At 50.0% G+C, this 14,228-nt stretch overlaps 3 non-coding genes across 3 annotated transcripts; 2 read left to right on the top strand and 1 right to left on the bottom strand.

Annotated features, from left to right (window-relative positions):
- Window positions 1–522: 522 nt before the first annotated feature.
- On the top strand, window positions 523–596 carry trnan-guu (transfer RNA asparagine (anticodon GUU)). The gene has a single exon. It is a non-coding gene; the product is annotated as a tRNA-Asn (tRNA).
- Window positions 597–4,029: 3,433 nt separating this feature from the next.
- On the top strand, window positions 4,030–4,101 carry trnad-guc (transfer RNA aspartic acid (anticodon GUC)). The gene has a single exon. It is a non-coding gene; the product is annotated as a tRNA-Asp (tRNA).
- Window positions 4,102–12,874: 8,773 nt separating this feature from the next.
- trnas-aga (transfer RNA serine (anticodon AGA)) lies at window positions 12,875–12,956 on the bottom strand. Its single transcript has one exon. It is a non-coding gene; the product is annotated as a tRNA-Ser (tRNA).
- Between the last annotated feature and the right edge of the window lie 1,272 nt (window positions 12,957–14,228).

Genomic DNA, 14,228 nt, shown 5'->3' with positions numbered 1-14,228 from the left:
GATCCCAGCCCATGGCCAATTTCCTTCTGGCTGCCGGACTGTGTGGAGTGCGGTAGTCGTGGCCGAGTGGTTAAGGCGATGGACTAGAAATCCATTGGGGTTTCCCTGGCAGGTTTAATCCTGAAGACTACGGGAACAGCGGGTCCGGCGGGAGTACCCGGTGTAATTTTGAGAGGCTGTTGATTGTTTGGTCCCGGAGTGAAAATTCCATGTAATAAATGATATAGTTTTTACTGCTTTTCAGTGCTTACGTTATGAGTGTGGGACGTTGACGTGAGAATTCTATCTGTTGCAGTGCTCCTGGTCACTCCTGACCCTGTTTCCGACCAGAAACGCTACTTCTGTTTCTCTCTCCACAGATGTTGCTCGACGTACTGAGTGCTTCTACCGTTTTCTGTTTTGTCCGTGACTCACTGATCCAAACCATTGATGCAGATTGTGAAAAGCCGGGTCCCAGCATTGATCCGTGGTCACAGCCTCCCAACCTGGGAACGGCCCATTTATTCCTGATTCCTTCAGGGTGTCTCTGTGGCGCAACCGGTCAGCACTTTCTGCTGTTAACCGAAAGGTTGGTGGTTCGAACCCACCCAGGGACGCTGGCGATCCAGAAGCTTTCGCTGTGCGTGTCATTGTCAGCTGGGTAACACTGCGCTGTCCGGAGGCAGGCGCTCCCTGCTGCTGCCTCACTGGGCTCAGTGGCAGTCCTCCTTGCGGGGTCTCATGTCCGGGTGTCCCGACGTTCTGCTTCCCGTTCAGCGGGATGTGCGTGTTTCCTCCGGAGACATCCTTGGACCGAACGAACTTGCCAGGTTTAATATCTTGTTTTGATTTAATTCTAAATGGCCTCTGCCCCAAAAATGTTTTCACGGCGTGCGGGGAGAGCGCGGAACAGGGTGTTGTACATGGATGATGAGCCATTATCGCACTGAATGGTTGAGCGGGATGGACCGAATGGCCAGTGCCTGCCTTGTTCTCTGTGTTCCAATACCTCTGTTTTATGCTCGACGGGTGAGACCAAGAAGAGCGGACTTCTGAACGTACGGAGGAGTAATGGGGATGTAGCTCAGTGGAAAAGCACATGCGTCTGCATGCATGAGGTCCCAGGTTCGATCCCCAGCATTTCCATGCTGGTGATCTTGAACTTTGAACAAGTCCTTGAAAAGAATTCTGAGTGATCTCAGAATGCACTCGGACTTTGAAATCCAAACCTGATGTTGTCTAGAGTCACAGAGAGCTGGGGAAGTGACATCTGACATGCATAAATACCTGTAATATTGCATCGCCAACTCCCAGAGATGAGATGCGCCTCTTAATTCTACCTTGCACCCGGGAGAGAGGACAGACAGCACAGTGATGATAACAGTATTAGACAGGAAGTAAGGAACGGAGGGAGAGACAGGGAAAGAGAATAGGAAGAGATAAAGCAGCAAGTGAGGGGAAATAAGAAAAGCCAGCAAAAGAAACTGTTAAGTCGAAAAGGAAAACGGCAAGAAGAATAAAAGAGGGAATACAGAACGATGCAACCGTTTGCCCAACAGCAGAGTGGCGCAGTGGACGTGTGCTGGGCCCACAACCCAGAAATCGATGGATCGAAACCATCCTCTGCTATTCTTCATCTGAGCATTTTACGCAGGACTCTGTCACGTCACACATCCCCACAATATACATTTCACTTCACTTAGAATGAAAATCTCGCGTTCCAATATTAAATTTCCTTCCATTCCATTATTGATTTCCATGTGGACATGTTCGTTGGGGAGATCGACGGTCCCTGTGCTGCTGTGCTCAGTTATAATACAATACTCTGCTGTATGAGGCTGTGCTCTGATATAGAACAGAAAATGCTGGAAACACTCAGCAGGTCAGGCGGAAATCGAAAGTGAGTTAACGTCTCAGTGCCGGGACCTGTCATTAGAACCGGGTCAGAAAGAGAACCAGTAAATGTTCAGCGGCAGAGAAGGTGGGAAGTAGGCAGTGGGGGGAACAAGGGGAACAAGGGGAACATCTCTGACAGGGTGAGACCAAACACATCACGTGACGGGGCTGTGGGACACACAGGTCAGGCCGACTTGACACCTGGAATGGGGAATCAGGGAGCCACAATGGCAGACGGGTGACGGGAAGAAAGGTCCAGTTCCGTGAGAGCGAGAAAGGGTGTGGAGACGGTCTGAGGAAGGCTTTGATCCAAAGGGTTGTTTTTGTCTGGACCGCCCGACCTGAGGGGGCGGCGGAGGCAAGAACTCTCACAAGATTGACGAAGTATCCAGATTAACATTCAAATCGCGAAGGCAGAGACGTTTGTGGGACAAGTGATGGAAAACGATTTTAGCACAGTAGGAAATGTAATGGTCGGTATGGACATTCCTGTGCTGTGTGACACGATGACCCTGTATTACACCTGTCAGTGCAGAAGCACTGGGTGTCGTCCGTGTCGGAATGGAGGGCGAGTGAGTGGAGATGTTGCACAGGATAAACATAGACAAGGAGCGGGGGGGGGGGGGGTGGGTGAACAGACTGACGTCACTCAGTGTGAACATGTCATCTGGGACAAGCTGGGATCATAGTGCATCGAACAGTACAGCACAGGAACAGGCCCTTCGGCCCACCATTTCTCTGCCGGACTAGATGCAGGATTGGACTGAACTCTTATACCTGTGCATGATCCGTATCCCTCCCCCCAATCCCTGCACATATCCTTCTATTCTCTGTATATTCATGTGCCTATCTAACAGCCTGCTAAACAACAGTATCGCATCTGCTTCCACTACTGCACCTGGCAGGCCGTTCGAGACACCCACCTGTTTCTGTGTATAAACACTTGCCGCATACAACACACTTAAACTTACCCTCACTCACCTTCAACGCATTGTCCAGTACTCGACATTTCTACCCTAGGAAATATACAGTATCTGCTTCCATGCCCTATCTATGCCTCTCATAGTTTTATAAACTTCTATCAGGTCTCCTCTCAGCCCCTAACGCTCCAGAGAAAACAATCCAAGTTTGTCCAATATCTCCTTATAGCTCATACCGTCTAATCCAGACAGTGTCCTGGTAAACCTCGTCTGCACCCTTTCCAAAGCCTCCACATCCTTGCTGGAATGGGGCGACCACATGTGTCCTACTTTGCTATGGGAATCCGGGACAGATTGAGAGCAGGGAACCGCATTGATCCGTTCATCGATTTACCAGGAAAAGATGAGGGACAGGAATTCCTTCCCTGACCCACTGGCCTGCTCACAGTAAGCGATAATTAATGAAACAGCGACGGGATCTCTCTTACACTCACTCAGCAAACTACATGAATTCAGCAAGTTACCTGTGGATTAATATGAGTAGACCACTTGGCACCTCGATTTCTGTACAGATGGTTGTTCTGTAAGAGGTTTATTTGTGACAGTCCCGATGACAGGAGATTAAAATTCTCGAACTTGCGATGGCCAGGAATCGAACCCGAGTCAACTGCTTGGGAAGCAGTTATGCTTACTAAGATACCACCATCGCTCCATGATCCTGCTGCAGGAAGTTCGGGTACTGAACCGTCTCCAGTGATGTTTGACTCTTGTGACTCGAGCACCAGTCCCAGAACTACTTTCTGACGGGTCATTCCTCACTCTGCTGCAGTCCTGTTTCATCTAGGTGATATCGCCACCCTCCAACAGACCGGAGTTACACAACACCCAGTGATTATTCACCAGAGATTTGACTGATATGAGAGTCGATCCCTGAAATAGTCGAAGAGCTATAAATAGTTTCCTGCCTCTCTCATCAGTAAAAAGGAGAATAAATCCTGATTATACATATCCACTGAAGCCACCCACAGTTGGCCCCAGTGCAAGCCCCACCTCCGGCCAGTCCTTGAACACAATAAGCGACTGAATTACTGAAGACTTCTGAGACTCCTCCGGTCACACAGTGAGATGGGTGCCTGAAAGTTGCCGGTTTTAGAATCAACAGACAAACATCGGGGTGATTGTGAGTTCTCCTGTACCATGACCACCGAATGATGGGTTATATGCTTCTATCCCTTCCTCGTTAGTATAGTGGTTAGTATTCCCGCCTGTCACGCGGGAGACCGAGGTTCAATTCCCCGACGAGGAGACGGCTTTTATGATTCTAAATATAACTGGCAAAAAGAAGAGAAATTTTGAATTAAAAATGCTAAAAGCAATAAAGAGTTTGGTGTTGAAGTGATCAGTTCATGGGAATGTAGTACAGCCCAGTCTTCAGTGAACCTAGGATGGGAGAGGCTCCCAAGAAGAAGGGATTTATGTTCAGCGTCTTACCCTGAATATCCCCTCAGCGCGTCTGCAACTCAGCTCCATTCAGTGTTACTCAGTGACCGAGTCTATCTCTCCGAGGACATTAAACTGGAACTGTTGTTGTCAGATATCAACACCCACACTGTTCCGCTGTGTCTGCGGGATTGTATTGACAATACAGGCTTAGAAACAGCAGAAACACTTCGCAGATGAAGATCCCAAGTCGAGCTCGTTAAAAGCCTCGGTCCCGGGATTTTAAAAAATCGCCCTGTCCCGCCCTCAGCACCTGACCCTTCAAGGTAGTCAACAATCTTGAGACAGGATACCCTGAGGCCCTCTTCATCATCGCAGGGGACTTCAATCAAGACAAACTCAAGAGTGTGTTACCAAAATACTATAGCACATCTCCTGCTCCACCAGGGGCGCCAACACCCTTGACCACTGCTATACAACCATCAAAGATGCCTTCCGAGCCATCCCTCGTCCTCACTTTGGGAAATCAGACCACCAGGCTGTGCACCTTCTCCTTCCATACAAACAGAAACTGAAACAGGAGGATCCGGTACGAAGCAGATGAGCTCCTACGCGACTGATTTGAGACAGTCTCCATGTTCAAAGACTCAGCTGCCAGCCTTGTTCCCAAACAGGAAACCATGGATGAACCGGGAGATCCACTCGCTACTGAAGGAGAGGACTGCTGCACACAAATCTGGTGATCCTGATCTGTACAAGAGATCGAAGTACGACCTTCGAAAAGCTGTCAGGGATGCCAAGAGACAATACCAACTCAAAATCGAGTCCCTGACCAGCCGCCAGTTATGGCGGGGCTTACATGCCATAAGAGGCTACAAGAAGAAGTCAGGCTGTATAGCTAACAACAACGCATCCCTTCCTGATGAACTTAACGCATTCTATGCGCGTTTTGAACAAAAGGGAAGTGGATTGTCACCATCCACCCTGACAGCCACCAACGCAGCTGAACCTGTGATCACGATGGAAGACGTAAGATCAGTCTTCCGGAGAGTGAAAACGAGGAAATCACCTGGCCCAGATGGTGTCCAGGGCCGTGTGCTCAGATCTTGTGCTGATCAGCTGTCAAAAGTATTTGCAGATATATTCAACCTCTCCCTGCTTCAATCTCATTTTCCCTCTTGTTTTACGAAGACCACTATCATCCCGGTACCAAAGAAAAGCAAGGTAACATGCCTCAATGCCGAACAGTTGCTCTGACATCCACGACCATGAAGTTCTTTGAGAGGCTGGTCATGGCATATGTCAACTACAGCCTACCAGACAACCTGGACCCATGCAATTCGCCTATCGGCGAAACAGGTCTACAGCGAAAGCCATCTCCCTGTCCCTACACTCAGCTCTGGAGCATCATTATTAGGGTATTGTTTATTGACTACAGCTCTGCCTTCAATACAATAATTCCAAGCAATCTTGTCACCAAACTCTGAGATCAAGGACTCAACAACTCCCTCTGTAACTGGATCTTTGGATTTCTAACAAAAAGACCGCAATCAGTGAGGATAGGCAGCAATACCTCCGGCACGATTACTATCAACACTGGTGGACCCACAAGGAAAGGTCGTCAGCCCTCTACTCTACTACCCATACACTCATGACTGTGTGGCCAGATTCTGATCTAACTCAACCTACAAGATTGCAAATGATACCACCGTTTTAGGCCGTACGTCAAACAGCGATGATTCGGAGTACAGGAAGGAGATAGGGAGCTTAGTGGAATGGTGCCATGACAACAACATTTCCCTCAATATCAACAAGACAAATGAGCTGGTCATTGACTTCAGGAAAGGGGGTAGTGTACATGCAATGGTGCTGACGTCGAGAGGGTTGAGAGCTTCAAGTTCCTGGGAGTGAAAATTACCAACGGCCTGTCCTGGTCAAATCACGCGGATGCCACGGCCAAGAAAGCTCACCAGTGCTTCTACTTCCTCAGGAGGCTAAAGAAATTTGGTTTGTCCCCTTTGACCCTACCAACCTTTACCGATGCACCATAGTAAGCATCCTATCTGGATGTATCACGGCTTTGTACGGCAACTGCTCTGCCCAGGACCACAAGAAGCTGCAGAGAGTTGTGGACACAGCCCAACGCATCACGGACACTAGCCTCCCCTCCTTGGACTCTGTCTTTACCTCTCGCTGTCTTGGTGAAGCAGCCAGTATAATCAAAGACCCCACCCACCCGGGACATTCTCTCTTCTCTCCTCTTCCATCGGGTAGAAGATACAGGAGCCTGAGGGCACGTACCACCAGACTTGACAGCCTCTACCCCACTGGGATAAGACTATTGAACTATACAAGGAGATGGAGTCTGACCTCACGATCTACCTTGTTGTGACCTTGCACCTTATTGCACTGCACTTTCTCTGTAGCTGTGACAATTTACTCTGTACTGTTATTGTCTTTACCTGTACTGCGTCAATGGATTCTGTACTAACTCAATGTAACTTCACTGTGTATTGAATTGACCTGTACGATCGGTTTGCAAGACAAACTTCTTACTATACCTCGGTACGTGACAATAATAAACCAATACCAATTCTACCGACAAGCAGAGGGCGGCAGCTCCACACCAAGTGAGGGATACACACACCGCCACATCCCTGGAACGGATCCTGGAATGGGACTACCTATGGAGCAGGGAGATTCACACAGCTTGCCTTTCCGCTCATCTCTCTCGGCGGACTCGCCGCTCAACCGGAGCCAAGCAGCCGCTGTTTAAACTGTGTCCCCACACCGTGAAGCTGCAACAGACGTTTTTTGTAAAACTCTCCCCACCCTGAATGTCCGGCTCTGTGTCCAATTAACAACACACACGTGGAGACTGGAACCGAACCGGGGACTTTCCCTCCTGGTCTGGGGAGAGGAAGCAGCGGTGACAAAGTGACCGGAGCTCCTTCTCCCTCCGCCTCCCCCGCCCTGCCCACCCCCAGCCCGGAACGGTCTCTCCCTCCCCACTCACACCATGTTCCGGTCACAGTTGCTACTCCAATCCGCCTCGTCCCTCCAGCCGCCTCCTCCACTGCCTTGGGTCCGGAATCAGTGCCGATACCTGAGCCCATCTGCGGAACCGCTCCCAGAGCGATGCACTGCTGGAAGGAGGCTGCTGTCATCAGCCTGCCCTCGGGCTCGGGAGATCTCCATTCCCGGCTGCTTTAAATCCACTCCCGCCGCTCTCTGAGGGAATGGCGCTTACAGGCGGAGCTGCAGCATACGATGCATGTGCTCTGCCGCCCGCTGTCAATCAGAGTCTGGGCGGGACTAGGCAGCGCATGCACTCCTGTCCGCCTGACGTCACAAAGCGAAGCCCAGCCGGACCTTTCCACAGTTCGCTTTGATCAGAGTCTGAGCGAAGGGTCCGGAACTGGGAGCTGTAAATCCGGGACCCGTCCACTCTAAAACATATCCACTTGGGATCATTCTCTGCAAAGTTTCAGCTGTTCATGAAGCTTCTGCTGGGGAGATAGTCCCGTCCCGGGCTCACTGCAGACTGCAGACCGGGCTGTTCTACATTCCGAGTCTCCGATAAACTGATCACTTCAACAACAAACTCTTTGTCGGTTTTAGTATTCAAAAATTCTTTTGTATTTCACGTTAACTTTAGAAATAAACAACTCCCCGTCGGGGAATTGAACCCCGATCTCCCCTGTGACAGGCGGGGGTACTAGCCACGATACTAACGAGGAAGCGATAGAACGATGAAGCCCATCTTTTGATTGTAAGGGTACAGGAAGACTCAGAGGATCACACTAATGTTAGTTCATTGATTGTAAAACTGGCGCCGTTCAGACACTCACCTTACTGTGTGACCGGAGGGGTCTCAGGCTCTCCAGCGATTCAGACACTTGTTGTGCTTAAGGAGTGAGGAATGACCCGTCAGAAAGCAGCTCTGGGACTGGTGATTGAGTCACACAGTCAAACAGCACTGGAGACGGTTCAGTACCCACATCTCCTGCAGCATCCTGGAGCGATGGTGGTCTAGTGGTGAGCATAGATGCCTTCCAAGCAGTTGACCCAGGTTCGATTCCCGGCCATCGCAGCTTGTTGAGATTTAATCTCCTGACATTTCAACGGTCTGGACATTAATTATCTGTTTCATTTTGCTGTTTCATAATTGCTCTTTCATTAATTATCATTTACTGTGAGCAGGCCAGTAAGTCAAGGAAGCATTTATTTTTTAAAAATTTTATTTACAGCGTGGTAACAGGCCCTTCCGGCCCAACGATCCCGCTCCGCCCATTTTAAACCCCATATTAACTTACCTGTACGTCTTTTAGAATGTGGGAGGAAACCGGAACATCCGGAGGAAACCCATGCAGACACGGGAGAACGCACAAACTCCTTACAGACAGCGATGGGAATCGAACCACCATCGCTGGCGCTGTAACAGTGTCGGGCTAACGGCTATGCTACCGTATCGTTTACCTCTTTCCAGGTAAATCGATGAACAGATCATTGCAGCTTCCTGCTCTCACTTGTCCCAGATTCCCACAGTAAACTGGGACACATGCGGTAACCCGACGACAGGAAGGACATGGAGGCTTTGGAAATGGCGCAGAAGAGGTTTACCAGGATGCTGCCGGGATTGGAAATAATAAGCTATGAGGAGAGGTTGGACGAACTTGTGTTGTTTTCTCTGGACCGTTAGGGGCTGAGGGGAGATCTGATAGAAGTTTATAAAAATATGAGAGGCGTGTATAGGGCAGTGAGTCAGAATGCTTTTCCCAGGGTAGAAATGTAAAATACTGGAGGGTATGCATTTAAGGTGAGAGTGGGAACTTAAAAGCAGATGTGTGTGGCAAGTGTTTTACTCAGAGAGCGGTTGGTGCCTGGAATGGGCTTCCAGCTGTGGAAATGGAAGCAGACACGACAGTAATGTTCAAAAGGCTGTCAGATAGGCAAGTGAATCTGCTGCGTCTGGAGGGATAGGGATCATGTACAGGCAGAACAATTTAATCTAATCCTGCATCGATTTCAGCACAGACATGGTGAACCGAAGGGCCTGTCCTGTACTGTACAGTTCTATGTTTTATGATCCCAACATGTCACAGATGACGTGTTCACACTGAGTGATGTCAGTCTGTTCACCCCCGCTCCCTGTCTATGTTTACCCTGTGCAATCTCTCCCCTCACTCCCCCTCAGATCCGACACGGACTGCACCTGGTGATTCTACACTGGCAGGTGTAATACAGGGTCACAGCTTCACACAGCACAGAAATGTCCACACCGACCATAACATTCCTTTCTGTGCTAAACCCGTTTTCCAGCACTTGTCCCACAAACGTCTCTGCCTTCGCGATTTATATGTTCATCTGGATACTTCATCAATTTTGTGAGAGTTCCTCCCTCCGTCACCCACTCACGTCGTGCGGTCCAGACACCAACCACACTTTGGATGAAAACCTTCCTCAGACCGTCTGCAAACCCCTTCCCCCTTTCTGCCCGTCACCCGTCTGTCATTTTGGCTCCGTGTTTCCCCTTTACATGGATAAAGCCGGCCTGACCCGTGTGTCCCACAGCCCCGTCACGTGATGTGTTTGGTCCACCCTGTCAGAGCTGTTACCGTTCTTCTCCCCACTGCCCACTCCCCACCTTCTCCGCTGCTGAACATTCACTTGTTCTCTCTCTGACCCGGTTCCAATGACGGGTCCCGGCACTGAAACGTTAACCATAGAACCATACAGCACAAAACAGGCCCTTCAGCCCACCATGTTGTGCCGTCCATCAAACCACCCTCACACTATCTAACCCTTTCCTCCAGCATATCCCTCTATCTCACATTCGTCCATATGCCTATCCAACAAACTCTTGAACCTGTCCAATGTATCTGCCTCCACAACCACCCAAGGCAGTGCATTCCATGCATCAACTACCCTCTGGGTGAAAAACCTCCCCTTGACATCTCCACTGAACCTCCCACCCATAACCTTAAAGCCATGCCCTCTTGTCTTGAGCATTGGTGCCCTGGAAGGAGGCGCTGACTGTCTCCTCTATCCATTCCCTTCAATATTTTATATACCTTTACCATGTCTCCTCTCATCCTCCTCCTTTCCAGTGAATAAAGCCCGAGCACCTTAAGCCTCTCCTCATATTACATACGCTCTAATCCAGGCAGCATCCTGCTAAATCTCCTCTTCACCCTATCCAACGCCTCCACATCCTTCCTATAATGCGGTGACCAGAACTGAACACAGTACTCTAAGTGTGGTCTAACTAGAGTTTTGTAAAGCTGCATCATCACTTCGCTGCTCTTAAACTCAATCCCACGATTTATGAAAGCTAACATCCCATAGGCCTTCTTAACTGCTCTATCCACCTGTGAAGTAACTTTCAGTGAACTGTGACTATGAACCCCCAGGTCCCTCTGCTCCTCTACACTCCAAAGTACCTTGCCATTTACCCTGTACTCTGTCATGGAGTTTGTCCTTCCAAAGTGTACCACCACACACTTCTCCGGATTGAACTCCATCTGCCACTTGTCAGCCCAGCTCTGCATCCTATCAATATCCCTCTGTAAGCTCCGACAGTCCTCCACACTATCCACAACGCTGCCGATCATAGTGTCGTCCGCAAACTTACTAACCCAGCCTTCCACCTCCTCATCTAAGTCATCTATAAATATCACAAAAAGTAGAAGTCCTAGAACCGATCACTGCGGGACACCACTACTCACAGCCCTCCAATCAGAGGGCACTCCTTCCACCACAACCCTCTGCTTTCTACAAACAAGCCATTTCCTAATCCACCCAGCCAAGCTCCCTGGATCCTTTGGCCTCTGACCTTCTGAAGAAGCCTACCATGAGGAACCTTAACTCGCTTTCGATTTTCGCCTGACCTGCTGAGTGTTTCCAACTTTTTCAGTTCCATATCAGAGAACAGCCTAATGCAGCAGAGAACATCGTGTATTGGACCATTGCTGAGCACAACGGGGAACGTCGTTCTCCCCAAAGAACCTGTCCACATGGAATCATGGAATGAAAGGAACTTTAATATTGATAGGCGGGATTTTCATTCTAAGTGAAGTGAAATGTATATTGTGGGGATGTACGACGTGACAGCGTCCTGTTGTAAAATGTCCAGGTGATGTATAGCAGAGGACGGTTTCGATCCATCGATCTCTGGGTTGTGGGCCCAGCACGCTTTCACTGCGCCACTCTGCTGTTGGGCAAACAGTTGGATCGTTCTGTATTCCCTATTTTATTCTTCTTGCCGTTTTCCTTTTCGACTTAACAGTTTCTTTTGCTGGCTTTTCTTATTTCCCCTCACTTGCTGCTTTATCTCTTCCTATTCTCTTTCCCTCTCTCTCCCTCCGTTCCTTACTTCCTGTCTAATACTGTTATCATCACTGTACTGTCTGTCATCGCTCCCGGGTGCAAGGTAAAATTAAGAGGCGCTTCTCATCTCTGGGAGTTGGCGATGCAATATCACAGGTGATTTCTGCATGTCAGATGTCACTTTCCCAGCTCACTGCAGCTCGGGACAAAATCAGGTTTGGATTTCAAAGTCCGAGTCCATTCTGAGGTCAGTCAGAATTCTTTGCAGCGACTTGTTCTGGGAATTGTTCAAAGTTCAAGATCACTAGCATGGAGATGCCGGGGATTGAACCCGGGACCTCGTACATGCAAAGAATGCGCAGTCCCATCTGAGCTACATACTCACTGCTGCGCCATAATTTAACACGTCCGCTCTTTTCTGGGTCTCGCCCGTTGATCATAAAACAGAGGTATTATAACACAGAGAACAAGGCTGTCATCGGGAATTCGGCCCATCCGGTTCCACCATTTAGTGCGACCATGGCTCATCATCCAAGTTCAATCCCCGGTTCCGCTCTCTCCCCACACGCCGTGAAAACCTTCTGGGGCAGAGTAAATTTAGAATCAAATCAAAACAAGACATGGGAACTTGCAAGTTCGTCAGGTCCAAGGATCTCACCAGAGGAAACATGCACATTCCGATGAAAGGGCAGCGGAACATGCAGACGCCGGACGTGAGACCGCGCAGGGAAGGCTCCCACTGAGCCAAGTGAGGCAGAAGCAGGGAACCCCCGCCACCGGACAACGCAGTGTTACCCAGCTGACAATGACACCCACAGCAAAAGCTGTCGGATCGCCAGCGTGCCTGGGTGGGCTCCAACGACCAACCTTTTGGTTAACAGCCCAACGCACTGACCGATTACGCCACAGAGACACGCTGAAGGAAGCGGGAATAAATGGGCCGTTCCCGGGTTGGGAGGGGGTGACCAGGGATCGGTGCTGGAACCCGACCTTTCATAATATGCTTCATTGGTTTGGATCAGGGAGTCACGGACAATATAAAACAGAAAACGGTAGAAACATTTAGTACGTCGAGCAGCACCTGTGCAGAGAAAAAACAGATGTAACGTTTCTGGTCGGAAGCAGGGTCAGGAGTGACCAGGCCCACTGCAGCGGTGAGAATTGCCAGGCCAACGTCCCAAATTCATAACGTAAGCATTGAAACGCAGTCAAAAACAGTGTCATTTATTACATGGAATTTTCACTCCGGAACCAAACAATCAGCAGCCCATCAAAATCACACCGGTTACTCCGGCCGGATCTGCTGCTCGCATAGTCGGCAGGATTCGAACCTGTGCAGAGAAACCTCAATGGATTTCTAGTCCATCGCCTTATCCACTCGGCCACGACTACCGCACCCCTTACAGTTCGGCAGACAGAAGGAAATTGGCCATAGGCTGGGATCAGTGTGTCCCGGGATGGACGGGGACGGCATTGATCCCGGAGTCAGAGAAACAGGACTGATCCTGAACCACAAACAAAAACTGCTGGAAACACTAAGCAGGTTAGTCAGCGCCTGTGGAGAAACAGAGTTAATATTTCAGGTCGATGACTTTTCACTCTGAACTCCAGGTGGGCAGTTGGACAGAGGGATTCTCACTCAGAGCGGGACGGGGTTTCCTCACCCCGTTACCACACCCGAAGATCTCCCAGTTTGCTCTCAGTCTCTGAATGTGGGTGTCAGCAGCAGGGACAGCGGATATTGCCGTTCCCCAGCTGCCCTGGCGAAGGTGTTGCCCGACCGCCTCCTTGGGCCGCTGCGCTTTGTGCGGTGAGGGGGCTCCCACTGGGTTCTCAGTGACCGGGATACAGGATCCTGACCCGGCTCTTAGGCAGTGATGGCGATGGGGGACTCTGCAGGTGACCTGCACTGGGCGGCCGGGCCGGCTTCACTCCCCTTCTCCTTTCTGATGCACCCGACGGGTTTGCCGGGCCGTCACCAGACAACCCCATTGGTGTGGGTTGAAGTCACATACAGTCCAGAGCGTGTGAGAACGGCGGGTTTTCTTCCCCTAGCACCCGGGATTCAGCAGTTGGGAGAGACTGAGATCGGTTGGCGTGGCTGAGTTGAGTTCCATCTGCTGTCACAGGGTATAGACCTGACACTTCTGTCTTCTCTCTCCACGGGGGCTGCGTGACCTGTAGAGTTATAGAACAGGTTTTGCCGTCATATCCAATTTTGACCCGAAGCTGGATATACAAGGGCGGACATGGACTGGGGCGAGATTGACATCGGTGCGTTAAATTCTCCCCTGACTTGCACAAGTGTATTTTAATGAGCATTACGGGGGTGAAGGAGCCTTGGTGTTCAAGTGCAGGGACCCTTAACGTGACAGCAAATGCAGATAAGGGTGTGACGCATCCAAACGGGGGAGTTCCTTCATGAGGCGGTGCATGGAATTTAACAGCAGGGTGGCTTTGTTCCAAACATGTTAGAGCTTGAGTCGGTCCACACTGGAAGGCTGTGTGCAGTTCTGTTCGCCACACTTCAGGGAGGGCCAGATTTCGCGAGATATGTTGCGCAGAAGATTCCCCAGGATGTCAATTCCGTTATAAAGTTTTTTTTTCCCTTTTGAAAAGCGGAGATTGCGACGTGATGTAATTGGGGTACGTGAACTGACAAAG

Source organism: Pristis pectinata, chromosome 37, assembly GCF_009764475.1.
Source record: "Pristis pectinata isolate sPriPec2 chromosome 37, sPriPec2.1.pri, whole genome shotgun sequence".
Taxonomy (NCBI): Eukaryota; Metazoa; Chordata; class Chondrichthyes; order Rhinopristiformes; family Pristidae; genus Pristis; species Pristis pectinata.
Note: the sequence above shows the minus strand (reverse complement) of the source record. Positions and strands in the feature narration are given on the sequence as shown.